This window comes from Microtus oregoni, unplaced genomic scaffold (genome assembly GCF_018167655.1).
Source record: "Microtus oregoni isolate MIOR12 unplaced genomic scaffold, Mior012 000112F_ref0000385, whole genome shotgun sequence".
Lineage (NCBI taxonomy): Eukaryota > Metazoa > Chordata > Mammalia > Rodentia > Cricetidae > Microtus > Microtus oregoni.
Window position 1 is genome coordinate 2,026,304 of NW_024544738.1, and position 9,185 is coordinate 2,035,488.

Below are 9,185 nucleotides of genomic sequence, written 5' to 3' on the forward strand. Positions count from 1 at the left end.
GTATTGTTGTCAAATTCTAACTTTAATCCATGGTGATCCAATAAGACACAGGGGCTTACTCCAATTTTTTTGTATCTGTGGAGGTTTGCTTTGTTTCCGGGTATGTGGTCAATTTTAGAGAAGGTTCCACGAGGTTCTGAGAAGAAGGTATATTCTTTCCTGTTTGGGTGGAATGTTCTATAGATGTCTGTTAAGTCTATTTGATTCATGACATCTGGTAGTTCTCTTATTTTTCTGGTAGGTTTCTGTCTGGTTTACTTGTCCATTGGTGAGAGTGGAGTGTTGAAGTCTCCTACTATTAGTGTGTAGGGTTTGATGTGTGATTTAAGTTTTAATAATGTTTCTTTTACATATTTAGGTGCTCTTGTATTAGGGGCATAGATGTTCAGGACTGAAACTACATCTTGATGGATTGCTCCTGTTATGAGTATAAAGTGTCCTTCTCCATCTCTTCTGATTGATTTTAGCTTGAAATTTATGGTGTTAGATATTAGGATAGCTACATCCGCTTGTTTCTTAGGTCTATTTGATTGGAAAACATTTTTCCACCCCTTTACTCTGAGTAGATGTCTGTCTTTGAAGTTGAGGTGTATTTTTTGTATACAGCAGAAGGCTGGATCCTGTTTTCATATTCATTCTCTTAGCTTGTGTCTTTTTATAGGTGAGTTAAGTCCATTGACATTAAGCACTATTAATAGCCAGTGGTTGTTAATTTCAGTTATTTTTTGGTAGTAGTGTTTGTGTGTTTCTCTTCTTTGGGTTATTCTGGTGGGAGTTATCAGATGCCTGTGTTTTTGTGGGTGCAGTTAGCTTCCTTGGGTTGGGGTTTTCTTTCTAGTACTTTCTGTAAGGCTGGGTTTGTGGGTGGATACGTATTGTTTAAATCTGCTTTTATCATGGAATATCTTGCTTTCTCCATCGATGGTGAATGAAAGCTTTGCTGGGTATAGTAGTCTGGGCTTGCATCCATGGTCTCTTAGTGTCTGCAGCACATTTAACCAGGACCTTCTGACTTTCATGGTTTCCATTGAGAAGTCATGTGTAATTCTGATAGGTTTGTTTACCCTCATATGTTACTTGACCTTTTTCCTTTGCAGCTCTTAATATTCTTTATTTTGTATGTTTTGTGTTTTAATTTATATATGGCAAGGGGACTTTTATGATCCAGTATATCTGGTGTTCTGTAAGCTTCTTATATCCCCTTGATTAAATCTATTCTGTTTAAATGATTTATTTTTATTTTTATTCATGTGCATGTACATGTGCGGGTACCTAGAAAGGCCAGAAAAAGGTATTGGATCTACCTGTAGAATTACAGGCAGTTGTGAGTCATGTAAGGTGAGTGCTGAGAATTAAACTCTAGTCACTGGGCCATCTCTTCAGCTCTTAAATGGATTCTGAAGTAAATTTGCCGACTGTGTATGTGTGGCTCTGGGAAATTCAATTGATGGAAATGATTGTTTGATTATTTTGTGGATAGTTCATTGTTTGTGGGTAGAAATATTACTGGATATTACATTCTTGGTTTGTACCCTTCAACTTTTCTGAATTTAGCATCTTTGATGAGGTTTTAGAGTTTGTATACATATGATCTTGTCATCAGAAAGCAAGCAATTTCACTTCTTCCTTTTTACTTTGGATGCCTTTTTTCTCTTACCTAATTTCTGTGACAAGGACTTCCTGTAATTTCACTTACCAAAAGTTGACTTAAGGAAATGTTGAGATCAGGGATAACAACTTATAAACAAGACTTTTTTGGTGATATTTTAGATAATAGTTTAAAATGACATATCTTAAGTATTCATTAATATGAGATCAGTGGAAAATTATGGAGCATGCATTGATGAAATCTCATGTAGATATTAAAAATTATGTTGAAAGTTTTAAAATGCATGAACATGCTTATCATATATATCAGAAAAATAGAATATGAATATAATATTTGCTATGAAAATAAATCCACAAAGGTAGTCAGGGATACCATTACTTCCTGCGTATGCTGCTGCTCTTGCCACCAGAGGTGGAGTCTATTTTCACCTGTCCTTCTACCTATTGGAGAAAAGGATTGGTGTCAGACTAGGCGGGGGGCACAACAGGACTATGGGTTGGACTCAAGAAGTTTCTGGAAAAAAGGGTATGATATGTAATGTCTGGTTGACGTGTAATGTCTCACTGGGAAATGGAGAACAGAGAAAGCAGTTAGAATGCTACTTCAGTGATCCAGGTCACAGTTGATGCTGGGTTAGACCAGGAGACAGGCGGAAAAATGAGGAGAAATGTATTTTTTGTTAAAGGCAGAGAGTCTAGATGAAGTACTAATGGGTCTGAATAGGAAAGGCATAAAGGAGGAGTCAAAAATTATTTGAGGAGTTGGGTGGTGGTGGTGCATGCCTTTAATCCCAGCACTTGGGAGGCAGAGGCAGGCGGATCTCTGTGAGTCCAAGGCCAGCCTGGTCTACAGATCAAGTTCTAGGACAGCCAGGACTGTTACACAGAGAAATTCTGTTTCAAAAAATAAAAAATAATGATTTGAGGAACCCTTTCATTAAAAATTCAATGAATGATTTCTAATGATATTCTGCTATACATGTAGACAGGAGCCTGGTTATAACCATCATGAGAGATGGAAACAAATGCAGAGACCCACAGCCACACATTAGGTAGAACTGTGAGAAGCCTGGCAAAGAGCAGGAGGAAGGATTGGAGGAGCGAGAGAGCAGTAGGGTAAAAAGCCCCACAGAATCACCAAACCTGGGCTCAGGGGCTCACAGAGACTGAACTGACAACCAGGGAGCCTGCATGGGACTGACATATGCACTCTGCATACATGTTACAGTTGTGAGAGAGAAACAAATAAAAAAGACAAAACAGAGTGATTTGAGCATGATTTATATTTACAGAGACAGAAAAGTATGAGGGAGGAAAAATTGAATGTATACATGGAAGTGTTTAGTTTGGTGTATGAATTAGGTAACTAAAAATGTTGACTATCTGGGACCAGGGTTCAAAGGAATGATAATGGACTTTGAGTTCTCGATGGAGGTAATCCATTCCAGGATACTCCTCTCATTAATTTATAGTAAACAATCTGCACACATTTGGTAAAAGAGTTTTGTGGTCATTAGACAACTCAGAAGTGCGCTAAAGTGAAATGTGGGGCTTAAGAAGTACTCTGGTATCCAAACATTGTGAGCTATGCATGTCATTCTAACACATGGAAAAGTGAGGCAGGAGGATCGCCATGAATTCGAGGCTACTTTGTGTTCCACAGTGAGTTCTAGTATAGTCTGGTCTACAGAGTAAGACCCTGTCTCACACAAACAAGCAAAACTCAACAGTACAAGAGCAGCACCATAGTAGTTAGTTCTCTGCTTTGTTTTGTGTATATCCTTAATATCATGGACTGGGCAGTAGAGAGGTCCCAAATCCAGAAATGTCAATAAGCACACAAAAATCATGTCTTCATTAAAAGCTCACTCATTCCTGATTGCTAGAGGACCAAGTAAAGAACAGTTTTCTCAATGGAGTAAGTTGATTCTACTTGTCCTGCTTCTGGTATGCATCATCAAGAAATCTATATCCTTCTTCCTCTTAACTAGGAAGTGGCTGAAAATTACCAAGAGAAGGGAAGTAAAGAAAGTAATTTTTAAAATCTGCCTATGAAATTCTGTGCTGACCTATTAGCAGCTCAAATGTGAAACTGAACAGAAACAACAGAGAAATACTTGGGAATTGAACCCCACCTAGATTTGACAGAAATTTCTGGGCAGCACATATATGAACAGATCCAAACGGTGCTGCAGAGACTGAGAAGTAAATGTGTATTTGGATCACATCCCAGAAATATGGAATAATATTATGTTTTCTTAACCTATAAAGATTGTCTTCTGTCCTAGAAGACTCAAATAGAAACCAGAATCTTTACACTGTAATATGAAAATTATCTAGAACATAATAAAAAACTAACTCTATCATGAACTATGAAACTTTAAAATTGTGCAAGTGAAGACAATCAACAGTAGCCAACACCAAGATGACACAGCCTTGAAACTGTTTCACAATGCTTTAAAAGTAATACCCGTATAAGTGATCCAACAAGTAGTCATGAACATTCTTTAAACCGCTGAAAAATACAAAGTCTCATCAAAGAAAAAAAAGATACGATGTGGGCAGCCCTTTCTGTATATGTGTTGCTTTTATTGGTTAATGAATAAAGTTGTTTTGGCCAATGGCTTAGCAGAATAAAATCAGGTAGGAAATACAAACAGAGATATAGAAAGAGAGTAGTTGAAGCCAAGGAGATGCCATGTAGCTGCCAAAGGAAAAAGACATCGTGTAGTTGCCGAAGAAGAATGAGGCAACAAACCATGAGCCTTGTGGTAAAATGCAAAATAATAGAAATGGGTTAATTTAAGATATAAGAGCTAGCCAGAAATATGCCTGAGCTGTTGACCAAGCAGTGTTGTAATTAATATAGTTTCTGTGTGATTATTATGGATTGAACAACCGGGAGATGAGCACGCAGTCTCTGTTTACAAAGATACAGTTGTGAACCACACAACAAGTTCAGAGATGCAAAATACAACAGTTAAAATTAGAAGACACCTTGATGTGTGCAATGGTAGAATGGAGATGAAGGAATGAGCCGGCAAACTAAAGACAGATTAGTAGAAATTATACAAAATGAGAAAGAGAGAAAAGCGTACATTTAAAAATAATAAATTGTTTTGGGGAACTGTGATTAAAAATTTAAAAAGCAGAAGTCTAAAAATTCAAGGAGTTGTACAAACCCTAAAAATAGACCTTGAGGCTGAGGAGATGCTTTAGTCATGAAGTGCTTGCCACAAAAACACAAAGACCTGTCTTTAGATCCCTAGCACTCATGTAAAGAGCTGAGCGGGTGGACACACACTAGTAATTCCAGAATTGGGAGGTGGGAAGAGTATCCTGAGGGTTTTGTTGTCAACCAGTTTAAGTGAAGATTCAAGCTGTCAGTTCAGGGAAAGATCCTGTCTCAACACTCAACGTGGAGCCAGTTGTGATGTTGCAGTCCCTTAATTCCAACACTTGACATTCAGAGGCAGGAAGATCTCTATTAATTTGAGGCCAGTCTGGTCTATATAGCAAGTTTCAGGCCAGTCAGGGCTATATAATGAGACACTTTCTCAAAAACAAAATAATCAAGATGAAGAAGCAATGAACAAAAACACCTTTGTTTCAGGGAAGTCACAGTAGCAGGAGCTAGAGACAGCTGGTCACATTACATGGTAGTCAAGAAGCAAAGAAGAAGGAATTAATATATGCCTACTTGTCCTGAGCTTGTTTTCTCCACTCTTAGACAGTTAAGGATCTCCTGCCTAGGAAATGGTGCCACCTACTAGTAGGCTAGTCTTCATACTTAAATAATGTAATCAATATAATCCTCCATAGACATGCCAGCCTCATCTACATAATCTTTCACTGGTATTCTCTTCCCAGGTGATTCTAGATTCTGTCAAGTTAATAATTAAAACTAACTCTTCATAACACTATGCCTTCATCCATAGATTAATCCAATGATAGATTCAAATTCTGAATAGACTATTGGGATGTGTTGGAACTGTGTAAGGAAAAGCCTGGGGGGAAGTTTGTCCTTAAAGCTTATATACTTGGACTCCAGTCCCATCTTATCTGGGCTTCCTAGCTACTATCAACCCCACAGAAAAGAGTAAAGACCCAAATTAGTCCAATTTACAGTAAGATTTACTATGTGAGCACAATATAGCTGGTCTGGTGACTACATCTCCCTAAATTTGGAATTTAAGAGGACTACCTGAACATAGGAGAAGTGGGGTTTTTATAGCTACAAAGCTGCAAGACTAGGGGATTTTCAAGGGTTGGGGAATTCCCAGGGGAATCTTGGTTATGTAGGAACTTGGCAGAACATTTCAAAATGAATTAGCAGAATGTCTTATCATATGAGGGTGGAGGTCAAGGTACAGTAGGGGTTCTGGACCAAGTCAAATTCCAGGAAGTTCCAAGGTATAGTCAGAACAAATTATAAGAAGGAGAAACTCAAGTTTTTTTAAATTGTTTTTATTGTGCTATATATTTTTCTCTGCTCACCTCCCTTCCTCTCCCCTCTCCTTCTACCTTCTCCCATGATCCTCACACTCCCAATTTACTCAGGAAATCTTGTCTTTTTCTACTTCCCATGTAGATTAGATCCATGTCCTCTTTGTTGTCTAGGTTCTCTGAAATTATGAATTATAGGCTTGTTTTTCTTTGCTTTATGTCTAAAAGCGACTTATGAGTGAGTACATATGATATTTGTCTTTCTGGGTCTGGGTTACCTCATTCAATATGATGTTTTGTAGATCCATCTATTTGCTCACAAATTTCAAGATGCCATTATTTTTTCTGCTGTGTAGTACTCCATTGTGTAAATGTACCACATTTTCCTTATCCATTCTTCGGTTGGGGGGCATTTAGGTTGTTTCCAGGTTCTGGATATGACAAACAATGCTGCTATGAACATAGTTGAGCACATGTCCTTGTGGCACGATTGAGCATCCTTTGGATATATACCCAAAAGTGGTATTACTGGGTCTGGAGGAAGGTGGTTTCCTAATTTTCTGAGAAATTTCCATACTGATATCCAAAGGGGCTGTACCAGCTTTCAACCCCACCAGCAATGGAGGAGTGTTCCTTTTACTCATAACCTCTCCAGCATGAGTTGCCATCAGTGTTTTTGATCTTGGCCATTCTTACAGGTGTAAGATGGAATCTCAGAGTTGTTTTGATTTGCATTTTTATGATGACTAAGGATGTTGAACGTTTCCTTAAGTGTCTTTCAGCCATTTTAGATTCCTCTGTTGAGAATTCTATGTTTAGGTCTGTACTCCACTTTTTTATTGGATTATTTGTTCTTTTGATGATCAATTTCTTGAGTTCTTTGTATATTTTGGAGATCAGACCTGTGTCCTATGTGGGGTTTGTGAAGATCTTTTCCCATTCTGTAGGCTGCTGTTTTGTCTTGTTGATCATGTCCTTTGCTTTACAGAAGTTTCTCTCAGTGTCTGTGCTACTGGAGTTATATTTAGGAAGTGGTCTTCTTTGCCAATGCGTTCAAGTGTACTGCCCACTTTCTCTTCTATGAGGTTCAGTGTGGATGGCCTTATGTTGAAGGCTCCATTTGGACTTGAGTTTTGTGCATGACAATAGATATAGATCTATTTTCATTCCTCTACATGTTAATATCCAGCACCATTTGTTGAATATACTTTCTTTTTTCTGTTCTATATTTTATGTTTTTTGCTTTTTTGTCAAAAATCAGGAGTTCGAAGGTGTGTGGATTGATATGTGAGTTTTAGTGTCAATTTCATTAGTCCTCCTGTCTGTTTTTTTTTTGACAATACCAGGCTGTTTTCAGTACTGTAGCTCTGCAGTAGAGTTTGAAGTTGGGAATTGTGTTGCCTCCAGAAGTTCCTTTATTGTACAGGATTGTTTTGGCTATCCTGGTTTTTTTGCTTTTCCCATATGAAGTTGAGTATTGTTCTTTCAAGGTGTGTGAAGAATTTTGCAGGGATTTTGACAGGTATTGCATTGAATCTGTAGATTGCTTTTGGAAGATTGCCATTTTTACTATGCCTACCCAAGAGCATGGGAGATCTTTCCATTTTCTGGTGTCTTCTTCAATTTCTCAGGAACTGAAGTTTTACAGCAAACAGAAGTAAACTTATTTTGACCATCTAACAAGATAACTTCTAAACTTTTGTTTGCTTGTTTATTTATTCATTTGAGATAGGGTTTCTGTGTGTAACCCTGGATGTAGTATAACTATCTCTGTAGACCAGGCTGGCCTCAAACTCAGAAATCTCTTAGCCTCCTGAGTGCTGGGATTAAAGGAGTGTGTCACCATTGCCTAGTGATGGTTTCTAATATTAAAATGGAGCCAGGCTGGCTCATCACTACCACGAAGTAAGCAGATTCGACCTCATGTTCCTGCTTGCTTCGAAGAAATTCTGCCTTTCTTTAAGCCAAAAGCAAGCAAAGGATCCATCAACCTTGGCCTGAAATCTTGGATCAAACTAAATTTTTCTTTTATGTTTCCTACAGTGTTAGCAATTAATCACAGGGTCTCACTAACATTAGATAAATACTGGCTACAACCCAATCTTCTAACTTTTGGGGAGTATTATTTCTCTCAGATATTTGTCACAATGAGAGAAAGGTAACTAGCACAAATATAAGGGATGGCACAGGAAGTCTCTTTGTGGTCATGCCACAGTGTCTTAATGCAAATACGGTTGCATGAACATATACTGTGCATTATATTCTTGAAATAAAGGCGTGCAAAAAATGGTGAAATCCCAATTATATCTGCAATGTCAGGTTTTGATTTTATAGTATGTTCATGTGAACATGTGGAGAGCTGGCTGCACAGGGCCAATCTATAGCATTTGTCTTCACTCTATAGTATTTGTGTTGCTACTTTCTGAGATAAAATGTTAAAAACCAAATTAATGAGAAATTGGTGAAGTAGATGAAAAATAGAGAGGCCAAAAGAATGATCTTTTATATAGACTTACTTAACCTAGGCTTTGTTTGCATGGAAGTTGTCAAGGACTTAGGTGGTAAGGGTTCTGACACAGAGGTAGGGACAATACCCTGACTGGAGTGTGTTTGAGACAAACCAGTAGAGGAAGCAGGAACAATGATTATAGTGTGGAATAGTGAAGGTGCGCTTTGTAAGAAGCACAACAAAATAAAGTAAAACAAAACAAAAAAAACCCCACTCAATAATTTTCATCCCTGTTTCCATGTTCCAAGTTTCTTGTGTAAATTGTTTATTGTCATTAAATGCCTGATTAACTTTACTAGCAGTCTCTGCTGTTGTAAAATATGTTGTTCTTTCCTGCTTTGTTTTGTAGTTCTGAATTATGTCACTCTGAGGGCCTCTAAGGAATAAATTATGCTACTTGTTAATAACCAGGGTGGCAAGGGACTGTATTTGAAGATAAGATGGAAAAATAGTGCTGCCGATTAATTAATAATGTGACACATCTGGATGTTTTCAGCTCCTGGGTTCTAGTGATGATACTATCTCCTTGACTACACATCTGGATGTTTTCAGCTCCTGGGTTCTAGTGATGATACTATCTCCTTGACTACACATCTGGATGTTTTCAGCTCCTGGGTTCTAG